A 17,132-nucleotide genomic window follows, 5' to 3' on the forward strand; every position below is an offset into this window, starting at 1 on the left:
TATACATCAAATACACATTGTATACATTTAATGTACATATTATACATTAAATGACATGGAAAAATGGTTTGCCTTACCAAGAAATGCTCTACATTTTTTAACTAAATTGAATATATTATCATACAATATATAAAGACATGATGAAAACATGGAAATTTACACTTTATGTTTACATTTTTTTCATTATGCAGACGCTTTTATACACTGACTAAATGCGATCGGAAATGACCCTCTCTGATCACAAAAAAATGCTGATTTTTGGCTGAATGGTTAAGTTAAGAATCCTTAAAATAGAAAAAAAGTGGAAAACGTGTGTGGTTCTTATGAGAAAGAGAATTATTCTTTCTTGCAACCTTTTTTTAAGAGTACCATAACAGTGCCATACAAATGACAGTCGAATGGAACAAATATACATACCAACCAATGTTAATGATTTATTGTCTTAGGGCAAAGGCTGTATTTGAGTTTGTTATGGGTCGATATCTGTAAAATCTTAATATAGCCTTTTACAAAGCAAGGACCCCTGACTGGTATTAGCAGGCCATCCTGCTAGCAGAGTAATACAAAGGCTGTGTTATCTGGCAAGAGCATCTCTCAATTTCCAAAAGAACCCTGATGCTTCATGAACACGCCCCAGTAGAGTGATGAAAGCACAGGGCAGCTCTTCATGTCATCTTGCTGAAATGAAAGAACGTGCTCTCTGACGCTGCGGCTATTTTTTACCTTCTGCTCCAGGTCTTGTCAGTTGTTGATATATTTTTCTTCTTCGTTTACCTTTTCCTCCCTCTTTTCCCCTTATTTGCTTTCAGGCAGGATCTCTTTGAGACTCAGAGTCCCACTTGTGTAAAAATGATAAAAGGTGCATGCTGAAAATGGGAAAATGGTGCTGAATGATGATGTTAGTAGATGCATGTTGATGCACTGCCTGTTAATACCCTGTTGATTAATGTCTGTCACAGTCTGTCAAGAAATAGAAGTATGCATGCAGACATTTTCATCATATCTGAACATTAGGGGCTGTCAAGTTTTCCAGAGTGTTGCATATATAAAAGTAGACAGACTTGCATGCGGATGTTGATACAGCTTGTATCTCTTTTATTTATATCAAGATGTGCTTTGATGCAGCGAGCCAATGCATAATAAGTGTATTACCATTGAGTCAGGTAAACAATGGACATTATTATTTGGCTAGATAAGCTTGAGACGTAGCCTTGCGGGTAGTACCCTGACATAATAAGCAGAGGTTGAGGTTTGATTTGAGGTTTTGCCGTTTATGTTCTCCATCCTTTTTATACACGTTAATGTCTAAAACAAAATGGAACTCAAGAATGTAATTAAGAAATCTATTGGATGGATATAGTGGCTGCTTCACAAACATGACAAACATCTGTCAAAACTCAAAATGAGGATTATTTTTCTGGTTGAAACCTGTATAATAATCAATGCGCTGATCAAAATATGAATACAAAATTTATGCAAAGGTTTATGCAATGATATTTTTTGTTGTCAAATTGTTGATGCTATTTAATCATTATAGAAATTCAGAATTATGCTAGACACATGAGACGGTATTGAAAGATTAAAAAAAATCTGCTTTGAAGGTCAACACTGGATAAAACTTTTTTTGCCTATACGTTCAGGGCCTGAATCTGGTGTATTGTTAAACGTGTGCGGTGGATGTTAACCTTAACTATATTGACACAGTTTATTACCTACAGCTGTCACTTACATTTCTTTCTACTTCAGATTCCAGCGTATCGTAGAGATTAAATATGTTTGTATGCAAAGCCCTGAAGTTAATAGTTTTTTTGGTGGGTTTTTGGTTAAATGACTAAAATACAGTTTGTGTGTTTTACGACATAAAACATGTGTTTAATGAAGTTTGATACAGTTGTCAGAGTAGGTAACGTTGATATCGAGCGACCGTAGTGTTGTGTGTTAACGGCCTCATGTTACCCTTTTACTTTAAAAATAGCAAATATTGTGTTATTGTGTAAAGTTTATCTTGATAGACAAAACGTGTAAGTATTATAAAACTTTGTTAATCGCAGATCTTATTTTTGGCGATCTTTCAAAAGTCTATGACAAAAATCCGTAGGCTTTCTGGCAAAAGAACCAGTGCGGCACAAACTTCCTGTATGCCCTACAAAAATACAGTACACAATCTTTGCGATACTCCATTACACACCTCCCTATGCTCTTTTCTAATTGGTCAATCATAGTAATCCCCAATAACCAGCAATCACTTTTTGGATTTAGTGATATCTGACTGCTTCTTCATAGGTGCTTCTAGACCATTTTTTTTCACTTATCATTTCCCTCTGATTTAAGGGGAAAGTTATGGTTAGGGTTGGGGTTTGGTCTGGGTTTAGGTTACATTAATAAAAATGTTGTCCTTAGGTCAACAAAATATGGTTCCCTGAGGACATCAACCACTTGGCAAAATCAGGTCGAGCAGTGAGTGACAGTGACTAAAGTAAATATGAGAGAGGGAGACTTGCATTACACAAGAAAGTCGTATCACAACTGACACAACATTATAAACAAACAAGTCTAATGAAGACACGAGTCATACGTCAATTTGTTAAATAATAAACTGACAGCAGCTCGGAAAGCATTCTAATTAGTTTTATAGGCATCAGCCTGAAACCAAATCTCTTGCAATTGTGCTCTAATTTCCCAAAATGTGTCTCACATCACAAAACCCAGAAAGAATTTAACATATGAATGTTTGAAGGATATGCTAAGTACCAGCGCTATATTGTGATCCATCTAATCCTCATACAATACATGCATTGGCATGAATATTAGAAAATGAGGTTAAATAGGACGGTGGCTATACGCAGTCACACAAATTGCTTGGCAACCACTTGGTAACATGGATGAGAAATAGATTGGCGTTGGAGCAAAACTCGCTGGAACTCTGATGATCCCTTTGGCTTTTAAGACTTCCAACTCAAAGAGAATGTATAAGAGGTCACTCTGGATTCACCTTAACCTTTCCATCCATGTCTGAAGTGCCAGACAGATAGTAGAGTGTTGGAAAGCATGAAAAAGGTCAAGGAGCCTGAGGGGTACAAACACCCCATTTTCCCTACATTGGCTTCAACTGTGGCTTTGGCCAGCTTCCTATGGTGAGTTTTAAAAGCACCAAGCTGGAAGTAGATCTGCCGTCTGTGGAGAGCGGCAGAGTTTGGCTGCCAGCATGTAAACATGAGTTTTGATAAGGTAGGTGTCATGCAGGTTCTGGAGGGTAGATTGAAATATATTTGTGCTCCATAATTCGGATGGTTTTTACTTGATAGCAACCGCTCGCGTAACACTGATTCACAATTCGACTTCATTCACCGCAATGGGGGACATGTTTACACTGTCTGAATCCTTCTTCATCTCCCATCTAGGTCACTATGCATCATTCACCATGTAGGACGGAATAGATGTGCTAAAAAAGTGGCTGATTTCTGACATCGCTTTTTGCACTTTTTATAGATGGTTTCAAACCAATAACATAAACGTTACTGCGCATGCACACCTTCATGGACTGCCCTTGACTTTCGGTACACATATACAAACAATAGAGTGCCTGTAGATTATTTCTGATAACAAGCAAAAGAAACCGAGAAGAACCGTTACTTGGCTAAACTTGCCTATCCAATATTTCGAATTTAGACTGCGATACCAAGCTCAATCACTAGATGTCAATGTTCTATACGTTTTTTTTTTAAATGCGATAAACTACTGGACCCGCTCCCAAAATTATTTATTTAATAAAAGTAACACAACAAAACTCAACAAAATCGTTTATTTTATATTATACAACAAAATAATAATATAAATTGATATGAACATGAATGTATTCAAATATAATTCGAATTTAGACTGCGATACCAAATTCAACCACTAGATATGTCCCAAATATTTTTGTGAAATGCGCCCAAACTACAGTATCCATTCAACAAGTTGTTTATTTAATAAAAGTAACATACAACAAAATTCAACAAATTGTTTATTTAATATTGTACAACAAAATAATAATATAAATTAAGATGAACATGAATGAATTAAAATCTAATTCAAATTTAAACTGCAACACCAGGCTCAACCATTTGATAGCAATGTCCCATACGTTTTTTTTTTAAATGGGACAAAACTACAGGTCCCGTTCAACTAATCGTTGCTTTAATTTTATACAACAAAATCATAATATAAATTAATATTAACATAAATTGATTAAAATACATAAAGCTACATGTAAGGCATTGGCCATTCTGATAAACAAACACAGACTAGAAGTTAACGCGCAATTGATTGGACAAGAAATTTGTTTGAAGTGTATAGTGATGACATGTTTAGGAATGCTTTTTCTTATAAATGTGAGTTTTGTAAGCACTTTGATTAGTTTCAGGTCTTTTTAGGAGACACTGGACAGTCCTGTTTGCAACATATATCCTACATTGCCTCTGGAGTTGATATTGCATCTCCTAGAGTATCAGAGAGACATCGTGTGGGAAGCATTGCATCAAATATAATGGGAAGTCAAAGATGACACTATTTCTTACAGTCTTCATTTATATTTAAACAGTTATTGAACATATATTTTCCTCTAACCTTTTCTAACCCTTATACAGTATTTAGTTCTGAAAGACTGTCAAGGTTAGCAGCATTTACTGATTTACTTTTACCTGGTGTGTTTGAAACTTTAATGACGCTATGAAAGATAACATAAATGTCAGAAAGTCGAGACTCTGCTTGCTTTGCTTTAAGGTTTAAGAGGGATGCAGTTATGAATAGAAACGCTGCATTTTAAATGAAGAGATATAGTTCTCATGTTCATTCTCAGCTATAACGCAGTGCTCTGGGTCAAAGACCAATGGCATTGTCTGAATCCTAATCTTAGAATAAAGTAAGTCTCTGACTGCCTTGCTGAAAATGGTGATGACTTTATTTTTTATTATTCGTTATAACTGAGCTCAGGTGGCTTAGGCGTAGGCTGCTGCAATATGCCCTCTTTGAAAGAATACATCAATTATGGAAGTCCTGGACCAGAACCAGAATGTAAGAGAGAGCTCCAGACAGTCCACCAGACAGCAAGAGCAAGAATAAGTAAGACCCTCACCTGTACAGACCCAGTCTTACAGAGTTTCATTGAAAAATCATCAAAGGGCAAGTTTTATGGAAATGTATATTCAAGACCTCTAAAAATAGTTTAAATTGTGAAATACTGTGAAATGTGAGGGGACTGTGTTGGTTAGACTGGTTCACTCAGGCTAGCGAATAAGACACAGGCTTTCGCATTGAAAAAGACCTTCATGTCATTTAAATTGATTCATTCTTTTTTTTTCAAAATGACTCAGAACAAACAGCTAAGAATGCACAAAACTCAGGCAATAAAGACCCCTCAAAGCATCATACTGTATGCTGACTCAGCGGAAACTTACCAAGATCTGTAATTTGTAACAAGGTGAAGTCATAAATTGAGGGATGACGTGCAGACATCCTATTATACGTGGCGAAAAGTTGTGCAGAGATTCCTGCTGAGGGCACAGAAATGAAACCCGTTTTCACAGAAGAGCGTTTTTTTTGGTGGATGACTGTCCTGAGCAATGTGATGTTAAAACAGGGGCCCTACTTATTTGTGGCACCCCGGTGGTGTGGGACAGGGTGAAAAAAGTATCCCTTTCATGTTGAGACTATTATGGATAAGTTCTAAACTGGGAAAAAGCAGGTTTGGATATTGGCACATTTCACAGCTTTGAGGTTTGGCATTTAAATTTTACATTGTCAGAACATTCAAGGATGGACTGGTGACATTACACAAGAGGATTAGAATGAAGACATTCTAGTGCCCGCCTTGAAAATCCTTGATAATCGACATTTGCTGTATTTATGTGAAGTACACTTATAAAGCATAATGTAAAGAGAATTAGTTTGCCTCTTTTGCTAGATCCAGTGAATCTAATACTGTTGTTTTTCAAATAAATTTCATAAGTATTTAATTGTGTGGTTACACTCAGTCAATAAGGTAAACAAATAACATGTTTAATAAGCAATGTAAATTTGCTGAACTATCTTGCTAAACAAAACTCCTAATCTATGAGGGATGAATGTACATTTTATTTTTGGGTGAATTTTTTTCATAATTCAATAAACTGCAACTAATAATAAGACAATGTAGGCTATGTCGTCTCAATAAGGTTAGAACAAGACAACAGACAAAATACAATATCATACCGTTTGTGTTTACGTGTTTATACAAAAGAACTAGAAAATCAGTGAGCTGAGCTCCTCCTTTGCAGTAGTCCCATTTGTCCACCCTCGTTGAAAAAATGACATTTATTCTACCCCAATGGCTCAAAGCCAGCTCATGTCAAAGAGGAAAAAAATCATGATTCATGTATTCATTGTCCTTCTGAAAGTATATCCATGTTTATTCAAACCGTCCTTCGACTTGACTACTCATTCATGCATTAATGCAGGTTGTGCATAATATGCAAATTATTTTGTCTCTGCGGCTCTGAAACGTTCCTCACGCATCAACACGCCGTGTTTGTTCGCATCTGAGCAGTTGTCATAAATTATGGAACGCGAAGCAACACGTTACCTCATAGGACCTCATCGTATACACATTTCGTACCCATGATGAAGACATGATCAAAGGTTATCTGATGAGAGCTCCCACCAAACAATTACACACTGACAGTATAGCCGGAGTGCCTAACAGGACCATATGGGACACTGGCTGGAATATGGAGCAAACACAAGCACTAAGGGAAAGGCTGAAATAAAAAGCGCAGATGGCTCAGAAGAACGAATGTGGGGTGTTTAGTCTCTTTTGACGCACTGAGAGTGATTGCCAAAAGAGTTGAGAGCTTGTTATGTAAGGAATCAAAGTAGGTTTAGATGGTTTCTTCTGTGTGTGTGCATGAGATCTTTGATCTATTTTTGCTTCATAGTCCTGGAAAGAAACCATGTTTTGGAATTTCGCAAGGTTTAAAGATATTGTAGATACAGTATGATGTAAAATGAAGAAGAACGTATGTTGTCTGTGGCTCAATTGGAAGTGCCTTATTCTAGCAATGGAAACGTTTTGTTTGAAAACCCAGAGAAGTCACATATATTCTGACAAAACCTTGAATGCATTATAAACTGTGACGTAAATAAAGCATATGGCAAATATATGCAATGCAACCGAGTTGTTGAATGTGTCGTGGAAAGGTGTTCCTGTGGTATTCCAATGGTTAAAGCATGGTGAAGGCAATGCCACGATCATGGATTTGATATCCCAGGAATCCACAAACTGATCTATACCTTGAATGCACTGTTGCTTTGGAAAAGCTCAAACGTACAAAAGGTCAGGATGCTCTTGGAATCATGCTGGGATTACATGGATCATCAGGTTTTTTGCAAACCTTGGAATCCTTGAAGTCAGTCGCTGCTTAAGGGTATAAACTGTCAATAAACAATACGGAATACAATACAAAAGATGTTTTGAAACTTATGTTGTTCACTATTTTACATTTGTGTTTAAATATAATGTAAATTTACAATATTGTCAGTTCCAAGACAAGGGTTTTCTTTATTACATGTTCAGTAATTTTTTTATACGCACACGTTTTTTTTAACTTGTTGTGCATTCAAAAATGGGATAAATCACCGAAAAATTAAAAATCTGTCATGAATTACTTAAATTGTTTAAAACATGTATACATTTTTTTGTTTTGATGAAAGCAAAGAAACACTGTAAACATCCTTAAAATAAGGCACAAAATACTGTATTAATTAAAGGATCTTCCCGTATTATTTTTTACAGTTGTTTTAACTGTATTTTAAATTTAGCACTGCATTGAAAAAGTACTGGCAGAAACCAGTATTTCATTTTTACGATGAAGATATTTTATTTCTGAGGCACCATTTACTACCCTAATATTGTATAATTTTTGGGGTTCTGTTGAATACAAAAAATATTTAGAAGAATTTAGAAACACAAACAGTTCTAGGCAACCTTTGACAACCATTTTAATGGTAGTCTATGTTGCCCCAGAAACGTCAGGTGCTCACGTTCTTCCAAATATCTTTCTTTTGTGTTCAACAGAACAGAGACATTTACAAAGATTTGGAACAATTGAAGGTTGAGTAATTCACGACACAATTTTCATTATTGGTTAAACTATTTATCACTTGACAAAAGAAGCAAGCAAATATATTAAGTGGAGTTAAATAAGAAATACAAGACACTGGCATAAGGTAGGCACCTGTCTCACAAAATAAATGAAAGTATTAGTAAAATTGTTAAGAATGATGTGTCAACGGAAGAATAGCAGACAATGCATTTTAACAGATTTGAAATGCTGTCTCTATGGGTTTTGCTTTGTATCCGCACTCAGGAACATTTCAACATAAATGGAGTATTGATTTGTATTAATAGCGCCACACTGAAGTTCATTAACTGAAAACAAAGAGCTGCGTTAAATTGCAATTACATTATAAATAAGCTGGAGAACATAGTCACGGCTATTTTGACTAATTTCAAAAACTTACATAATACCCTCATAGGTCTTATGTCCAAAGAAATTAATAATCTCTGGGTGTTAGGTTCTCATGAATTAGTAATACCTGAAGACTATTTGGGATCGGATAAATCTCTGTGGTGGACTGACCAGCAAAGATGATTATCATTTGATCCAAGAACATATAATATTGTATTCTGTATTTATTCACACTGTATATCCTGCACTTGCTAATTGCACTTCTGGTTAGACCTAAACTACATTTCACACTGTACTTGTATATGTGTAATGACAATAAAGTTGAATCTAATCTAATCTAATATAAAAACACGAACAAAACAACCATTCCCACTAATTTACATTGGTGATACTGGGCGAAGGACATTCTCAAGCATCTGATTGGACAAAATGAGTGAGTGCATTATGAGTCATCAATATTTTTGCTCAGTGTTTCCAGAAGAGAAAGATTGTATATGTGTATATTTGCTAAGAAATTTGATTATTTTTAAATGTTAAGCCTCAAAACTGACAGAAATATCAAGTTCTTGCCATATTACAATCAATCTTTTGTTCGCACATATCCTTGTATGAACATGTACATAGACTTTATCGCCTTACTTTTATTTTTAAATAGCCTCGATTGAAGCTATACTTTTGCATTACCATCAGACTTCCTCAACTGAAGGTTCTGCATCCCATACAAAGGTCTGAAGCTTTTATACCTCGTCCTCTCCACTGCCCCTTATGCATGGATGCCTGAAACGGCGTTCCCTACTGAGTGGCCTACTCTGGCACCGACGCACGCTTAAGCCCCAAGGTTTACTTTTAAATTTGGCATTCCACCTCGCACATTAGAGGAATGTCAGGGCTGAACAAACACATTAACGTCACAGCAGTGGTCTGCCAGAGTCTTTCTCTCTCACCTCCTGCTTTTCCCCCGGTCCACTCTTCCAAATCTATTTTTCAGCACACCCAAAGTCAGATGCATTTTTTCTTCCGTGCTACGGAAAGTAGTTTGGAAGTATTATGACAAGTGGCTTGAGAGAAAATATTAAACATCCACTGTACATCTGGCTTTAAATTTAGTTCACTCCAAGGCACATAAAATGTGTGACCTGTTGTTAAAAGTTTCCTCATATGCTCTTTGAGTGTAAAAGCCCATTTGCTGCAATAACTAGCCCAACGGTTGAGGGGCATGAGTGCCTAGACCATTTTCTTAACAAAATTAATTTTGTTTACAAAAAATTAGCAAAATTCACTCATAATTTACCATGTGAGACGCAACTATTTATTTCTCTATACTTAACCCCATGTCTCTTGGACAACCAAAAACAACCAATTGAGTTTTAGCATGCCTTAAAGCAGCACTTCCCAATCCTTTCCCTGGAGTCTTCCCAACTATACACATTTTGGATGTATCTCTAATCGAACACACCTGATTCAAAGTGCCTTTTAATAGAGACTCTTACCTTTATTAAGTGTGTCAAAATAGGAATATATCCCAAATGTGTATTGTTGGGGGTATTCCAGGATTGGAGTTTTGAAGCAGTGCTGAAAAAACATTGACATTTCATTGGATTAAAAATGCCCAAAACATTCAGTCATTATTTACTCACATGTTTGTTCACACAACATGCTTATTTATTTATTTTCCATATTTTTCCCATTTTCACAGTGGAAACACAGTATTAGGCATAAACTCAAAAAGAAATCCAGGTTATTTTCAACCTACTATCAAAAAAGTACGAACGCAACCATTGGGTTGTAAAATAATCCATGCTGGGGTCTTTTTATCAATCGTTGCGTCAAATGTTTTGTCCCTTTTAGACACAATGTATGGTTTGGAGAACATCTTGTAGGGTTTGTACAAACTTGTATTGTATAAAATCAACATATTTTAGAATTAAATAAATGCATGGAAACATGTTGGCCACTTTAAATCTGGAATCCCTTCTCATTTCAGTACCCACGCAGCACTTACGTCTTCCAAAATAATTTAGAAACGTTCACTTCGACTTCCATCAGGGCACCAAATGGATGCTATTTTTACCTATGGGTGCAACATTAAGCGTGCAACTCTGGCTGTGAAACGAACTAGAGAACAAGCTCTAAAAGTGGAAGTAATATTGTTATTGCATTATGAAATACGCAGAGAAAGCATGCAAACTTTTCTGATGTTTTTCCATTTTTAGCCCACGCGTTTTTCCCCATCCTCAATGGATTGCTGAATTCTTGATTGCATTGGAAAGGGCTTGATTTGTTTTAGTAAATGTTCGCATTCCCTCAAGCCTTGATTTTCCGTCCAAAATCAAATGTTTAACGTGACTGCTTTAACATAATGTTTGCTCTTAATTAAAACCTCTCAGCAGCTTAGTGAATTGGCATATCCTGCACTGCTAATAAGATTCAAGCTATTACCCCTGACTTAACTAATTGTTTCCATTTAATTACACTGTGTCAAAAAATAAGAGCGAAGAGACAAGGTGCTCACATTAAAACAGTTCTGGGTAGACATGCCGGTGTTTTTCATTGCATGATTGTCAGGTGTGTATGAGAATGTGTGGAAGACGGCATCTCTAACAAACCTGATATAGTTTTTTTAATATTATCATTTCTGTTTTCGCAGCAACTCAATTATACTGAAATGACAGAGGTCGCATTCAATGCGGATCATGCCCTAGCAACGGCAACCTCCCCTTAATAAGCGAGAACACTTTTTGCCTGCACCACGGGGCACTAGAGCAGTGAATGCTTTTTTCTCACGTCATTTCTAGAAATTCTCTTATTGCAGCTGCATAATCATTTTGAACTGAAAGATACCTGCGGCCTTCAGGCATAGATCCCTGGCTCTGAACTAGAGAGAATTGTCTGACGTGTTTTCCTCGCCTAACTCCATAAATTCCTTTAGCAACATCAGATGATTTGATTATTTCGTGTCTGCCTGTCTTGTCTGCGCATCTATCCATCCATGGCTAAAGTTATCCTGTCCATGGTCTTGATTAACCCTTGTGCATCAACTTAGGTCCAAATTGGACAAAATGTCATAACAATATAATATATTTATATTTTTTCACTGAATCTGTTCTTACCATTGAACAAATAGTGCACATTTAAAAACAGAATTTTCATTAAATTTATGATCTGTCCATAAATTGAACCCTTACCAACATAACAAAAGCATTTTTAAACAATATTTAGGATTTCGGTTTAAATAGCAAACATATTAAATATGCAGTTTTAATGGGTTTCAATGAGGACAATTTTGAGTGTAAGAATTATGAAACATTTTTTACAGCAAAGATGCATCTACACATTTAATACTGTTGTGTTGAAACAACACATTTTGTGTTCAATTTTGTTTTATTCTGACACATGTTTTGTATTAGTTTTGGACAACACATTTTGTTTAACCTGTGTGTTGTATAACCTATGTGTTGTCCCTTTCATTTATTTTGCACAAAATGTGTTAATAATGAAAACGTCCGTTTTTAAGTGTGTAGTTTAAAACAATCGTAACACTTAAGCTTACTAATAGTCACACAAACTCTAGTGCAATTTTGTAAAAAGATTTACACCAGTCCGTGATGTATTTGAGTCTAGCGTAAAATGAAACAAGAAATCCTCTGGTAAACCTTTACAAAGAGCGCTTTAAAAATAGCTACCACAAATCCCTGACAAACCAAACCAATAACAAAAAAAATTGTCTTTCTGTTCAGATTATGATTGTATTGCAAAAAAACCTGGACAACGTACTCGCAACCGCAGAGCTTTCAAATCCAGTTTAAAGCCAAGGCTGCGGTAAACATAACAGGCAAGAGAAAGACAGAGAGAGAGAGAGAGAGAGAGAGAGAGAGAGAGAGAGAGAGAGGTAAATAAATGGGAATTGATAGATGCTAGTGTAGATTAGCATCTAAGAGCGCAACAGGGGACCACGACACGTCCCGGTTAGCGCTAAAGAAGAGTCGTGTGACAGCTATGATGCATTGCTGGTGGAAAGCAACCGTACCTGAAGGCAATCAATCTTCACTTTAATTCAACGCTTCTCGTTTCATCATATTGTCAAAGAGCGCGGTCGCGAAGGTTTCAGCAGAGGCATGCTGATCGCTAAAACAAGTCGCCGCGGTAAAAAAAAAGAAGATGATCGATTAGCTAATGGCACAATCGCCCCCATTGGAATCTCTCATTTGTTAGGATGCTAATGATGACCTTGATTTATTTGTTGTTGACGTCGCGCAAGTGACACACCAAGAAAGTTTGGTCGGTGGTTGTGGATGTTCATTGATATTCAGCAGGTAACCTTTAGCGGCATGATGGAGTTCACTCCAATGTGACATTTCCATTTCTCACAGTCTCTGCGAGTGTTGAGTGAGAAGTTGAGGTGCAAAGAGGGTTCAGTTTGATCTGGTGCCAGAAGATACATGGAACCAAATGTGTTAGGCTATGAAGGTCTTTCAAAAGAGACTTCGTACTTGTTGGTCTGCCTCTACTTTGAGAAAATGCAAATGTATTGGTGTTTTTGATTTATTTTACATTCTCTAAAGGGAACATCACGTGTTATAAAGAAGAAAAGGTTTTATATCCTGAGTTTTGGTTGCGAACATTGCAGTGTTGAAGAAGATTGTTTTGCATTTGTACGTGTAGGGAGAAAGCACATCCACCCTACAAGACGGCTGATTTATATGTTTAATTATCCTTCATCTTCATTGGACTGATCAGAGGAGTGAAATGTGAGACATCATAAAGCTGACGTCCAATTCTCTAAACGTAATTCTGTTAAGATCAGAGGCGTAACGAAAGTGCAGGCTGAGATAGAACTTCACGTCGCCTGTTTATTGCCGCATATATTTTAGTCTTTTTATAAACAGCCTCCTCTGTGCTGCAGCCAGCTAAAGGAAGAAAGGTCCTTTTCTGGAGGTGATAAATAAGGACAGCTAAAAAATGTTTAACTGAAAGGCTATGACATGGCATAACCCATGAGAAAGAGAGCTTATGACATTTTTTTTTTAAAGTGGATAGATCCTCTTTTAGCAGAGGCTTTTTTATGTGATATACAATACATTTTCTCCAAGAAAATAGTTTTAGGAAATAGAGTTAAAGACGAGATGTAATGCTTACAGTTTATTGAAATATGATTGGAATTGGGATATGCTCAAGTGAGTCCAAAATAGTCACGCACACAATTATCATTCTGAATACAAAGAGCACCTGGTGACCACCGTGAAATGTGGGGGTGGTTCATTGATGTTTTGGGTCTGTTTTGCTTCTAGTGGTCCTGAGGCTGTAGTGAAGATTGATGGGGTAATTAATTCCACTAAACACCAGAAAACTTTAGCCCAAAATCTGGTTGCCTCTGCCAGGATGCTAAAGCTTGGCAGAGGTCGGACATTTTGACAAGATAATGAACCCAAACACACATCAAATCCACACAGAAGTGACTTTAGGAGCACCGTATTTTACACAGTTTTGCAATGGTCCTCTCAGTCTGTGGATTGAAGAAACTATGAGGATTGAACAAGGCAGGTCACAGGCAAAAATATACCAATAACTCATTGCAATGTCCTGAATAAAAGAATGGTGGGTAAGGGATCATATATAAAGTCTGCCCGTTGCGTTTGAACAAACCTTCTTAATGGTAGTGACATACTGTAGGTCATAATAATACACGCTGATGACCAATGTTATCTTTAATGCCTCATTATTACATTCAAACTGTGTAAAACAAAAATACTAAATATAGAAATGAATTCAAGTGCAAATATAATTTATTGCATGTGTTGTTTGCATTCTTAAAATTCAATTAATAAAGATATGAAGCTCAGTCTTCTTCTATTTCCCCTCTAAAGAAACACAGAAATTGTTTTTTCACAAAGCATATCAGATATATTCTCAATATATTCGTTGAATCCTTCAGTGTTTCAAACGGTTATATTTTCTATCATAAATGTGCCGCTGTTTACAACCGAATTGATCTGTCAGCCATTGCTTTTGTCCTCCACTCACAGAGTTTGTGTCTAGAATTAATCCACCATATGATTAATTCAATGAAATGATGGTAAATCCCAGTTCATAGATTAAAGGTCAATTCTCTTTGTCTGCTTACAAAAATATGGAGTTAAATCCCTGTCCTACAGTCCCCAGAAGGTTTCCTTCAGCCTTTCTTCATTCATTAAAAGCACTGCCTGTATTTCCCAGGTGGTCACAGGTTTGGCTGGTGGTGTGCTTCAGTCCATATAGACCATTATCTGTGCAGAAGCGTGTCTCTACTTTGATGGGCATTATGTCAATTATGAATTGTGCTTTTGAATGATTTACAGGTAATGTGTATAATGTATTGCATGTGTGAGTACAGAAGAAATGATAAATAATGAAATAAAAAAGTCCAGTGGTCTTTCCATTTCTTTTAATGATGGGCTTCATTTATTAAACATTTGTAAAGATGTGAGTGAATTCCGACTAATTTACACCTAAAACAGACCCTCCCGAAAACTTTCCTCCGGTTTCACAAATTCTTCGTGAACTTCAGATTTCATAGTAAAATGTGTGTATGTTAATGAATTCCAATCCCTCGTAAACAGGGCGCGCACGCACACTCATTTACAATTAGCATAATCCCGCCTTTGAATTAAAGCTTTGCAAATTACCTATGAATGCCGGAATCCTCTGGACTTCACTCTCTGGTTTGGCTACATTATATTACATAAATGCATAAGATACTAGCCTGCTTACCAATAAATTAATCAATTAAACTGTGTCCACAAAAACGTCTGTAGCCAGCTAAAATAATGATACCTGGTGGTCTCCTGAGAACGACCAGCTGGTGGGGCCTGAGAACGCTTTGGAGGCACTGCACCTTATTCTGGAGATGCGTAGGTTGCTGTGATTGAGAATATCTGCAACCGTTAGCAAACTTGTAACTCTTATTTTGAAGAATATTACTTATTATGAAAATGCAATTAATATTAACTTCTCCATTGTTGTGTATTGGTCAACGTTTGCCCTGCGATGGGTTGGCACTCCATCCAGGGTGTTTCCTGCCTTGATGCCCGATGACTCCTGAGATAGGCACAGGATCCCCGTGACCCGAGGTAGTTCGGATAAAGCGGTAGAAAATGGATGGATGGATGGATGGTCAACGTTTGTCCCGCCTCTTCTCCACTGTTATTGGACGGCTGTGTAAAAATTGACAGTGACAAGCTTTGCGTTTTACCCAAAGTTAAAAAGCAAAATTTGATAAAAGACAAAAGAACTTGTGAAATATCATAATGATACATAGTGCATCAAAATGCAGTGTCATCAGTTTGTCTAAAAGAATAAAGAATGTTAGGTTTGGTTTTACGCACTATTTACACGTGGTATAGAGCAGGTGTACATTTCTTTCGTACCAACTAACATTTTGAAAATACGAACATTTTCATGGATCCTAAAATCTATATTAGAATGACTGCGCAAACGATTTATTTGTTCTGTTCGTGTATCACGAATGAGACCCATTGATGTGTGTATAGAACTGTAAAGTTTTTTGTTGACGTGTGTATTTTCTCCACCCAGCAAAACCCAAAGTTATGTCTTGGTTTTTTTTCAGCCTTCAACACTATTCACCACACTGCTCACATTCGTGATTCAGAATTGACAGGCTGAATACTGGACTCTCTCGCTAATAGGACCCCAGCGGGTTAGAGTCAGACATCCACACGTTCTTTATATTCTTTAAACTGGCAATCACAGATCGGCTTTTATTAACATTTGCAATTGATGCAAGTGAATTTATTTAAGGAGGATGAAATGCCTCACGCCTCATTCATTTGTTGTTTTAATGCGTTGTGCCACTGTAGCGAACATAATCACTCTTCTGGGGGACAATAAAGTTAAAAGTTGAATTTGAAGTTAAAAGCTAAGAGCCAGGTGCATCGGTGCGTCATAATTGCACTTGGAGTGTAAACTAGGGAGTTTGAAGCGTGTTAGCGCTCATTTTGCAGAGCTAAAGCGAAGTGTGGAGAACAGTAGGCCTGCCAGGGTGCAGTGTGCCATGTCCACCTTGCCAAAAAGCAGTTCTGGGCAGCTGTCCATTGAGAGCAAATAAAAACGTTACCCTCGTTCACAAAAGGTATAGCTTTTAGCTGACCTCGGGAGGTGCTTTAAAACATGTTAGATTTAGATTTCACCACTGAGTGGTGGAACCCTTAAGTAAAAGGCCGTCTAAAGCTGCATTTGTGTGAGTCTAATGCCTTGTTCAGTGACAGCAGTTTGGGTCACTATAGGATGTTAACCCTTACAGAGTTGGCTGAAGATTTTAAAGATCTGATTCCAAATGAAATATGTAGAATGAATTGTTTGCTCCTATAATACATGTGAGTGTACTTTTACTTGTGTGTTGTGCTTAATGGTCCATAGGGTAGCCATACGAGCAATTTCTCCCGGAGGCATCTTCCTGGAGTCGCATTTGTCAACCGCATACGTCATCGAGGTATATTATTTCAGTTTTATAAAAAAAAATGACTACAATGAACTACAATCATTATACGTATTAAGCTATTTTAAATTTTAATATTGTAATCCTTTTTTACTGAAATGTGAGTACCTCAATGATATAGAGGTTCATCTGAATGCACAAAATGGCATATTGTG

Source organism: Triplophysa dalaica, chromosome 23 (genome assembly GCF_015846415.1).
Source record: "Triplophysa dalaica isolate WHDGS20190420 chromosome 23, ASM1584641v1, whole genome shotgun sequence".
NCBI lineage: Eukaryota > Metazoa > Chordata > Actinopteri > Cypriniformes > Nemacheilidae > Triplophysa > Triplophysa dalaica.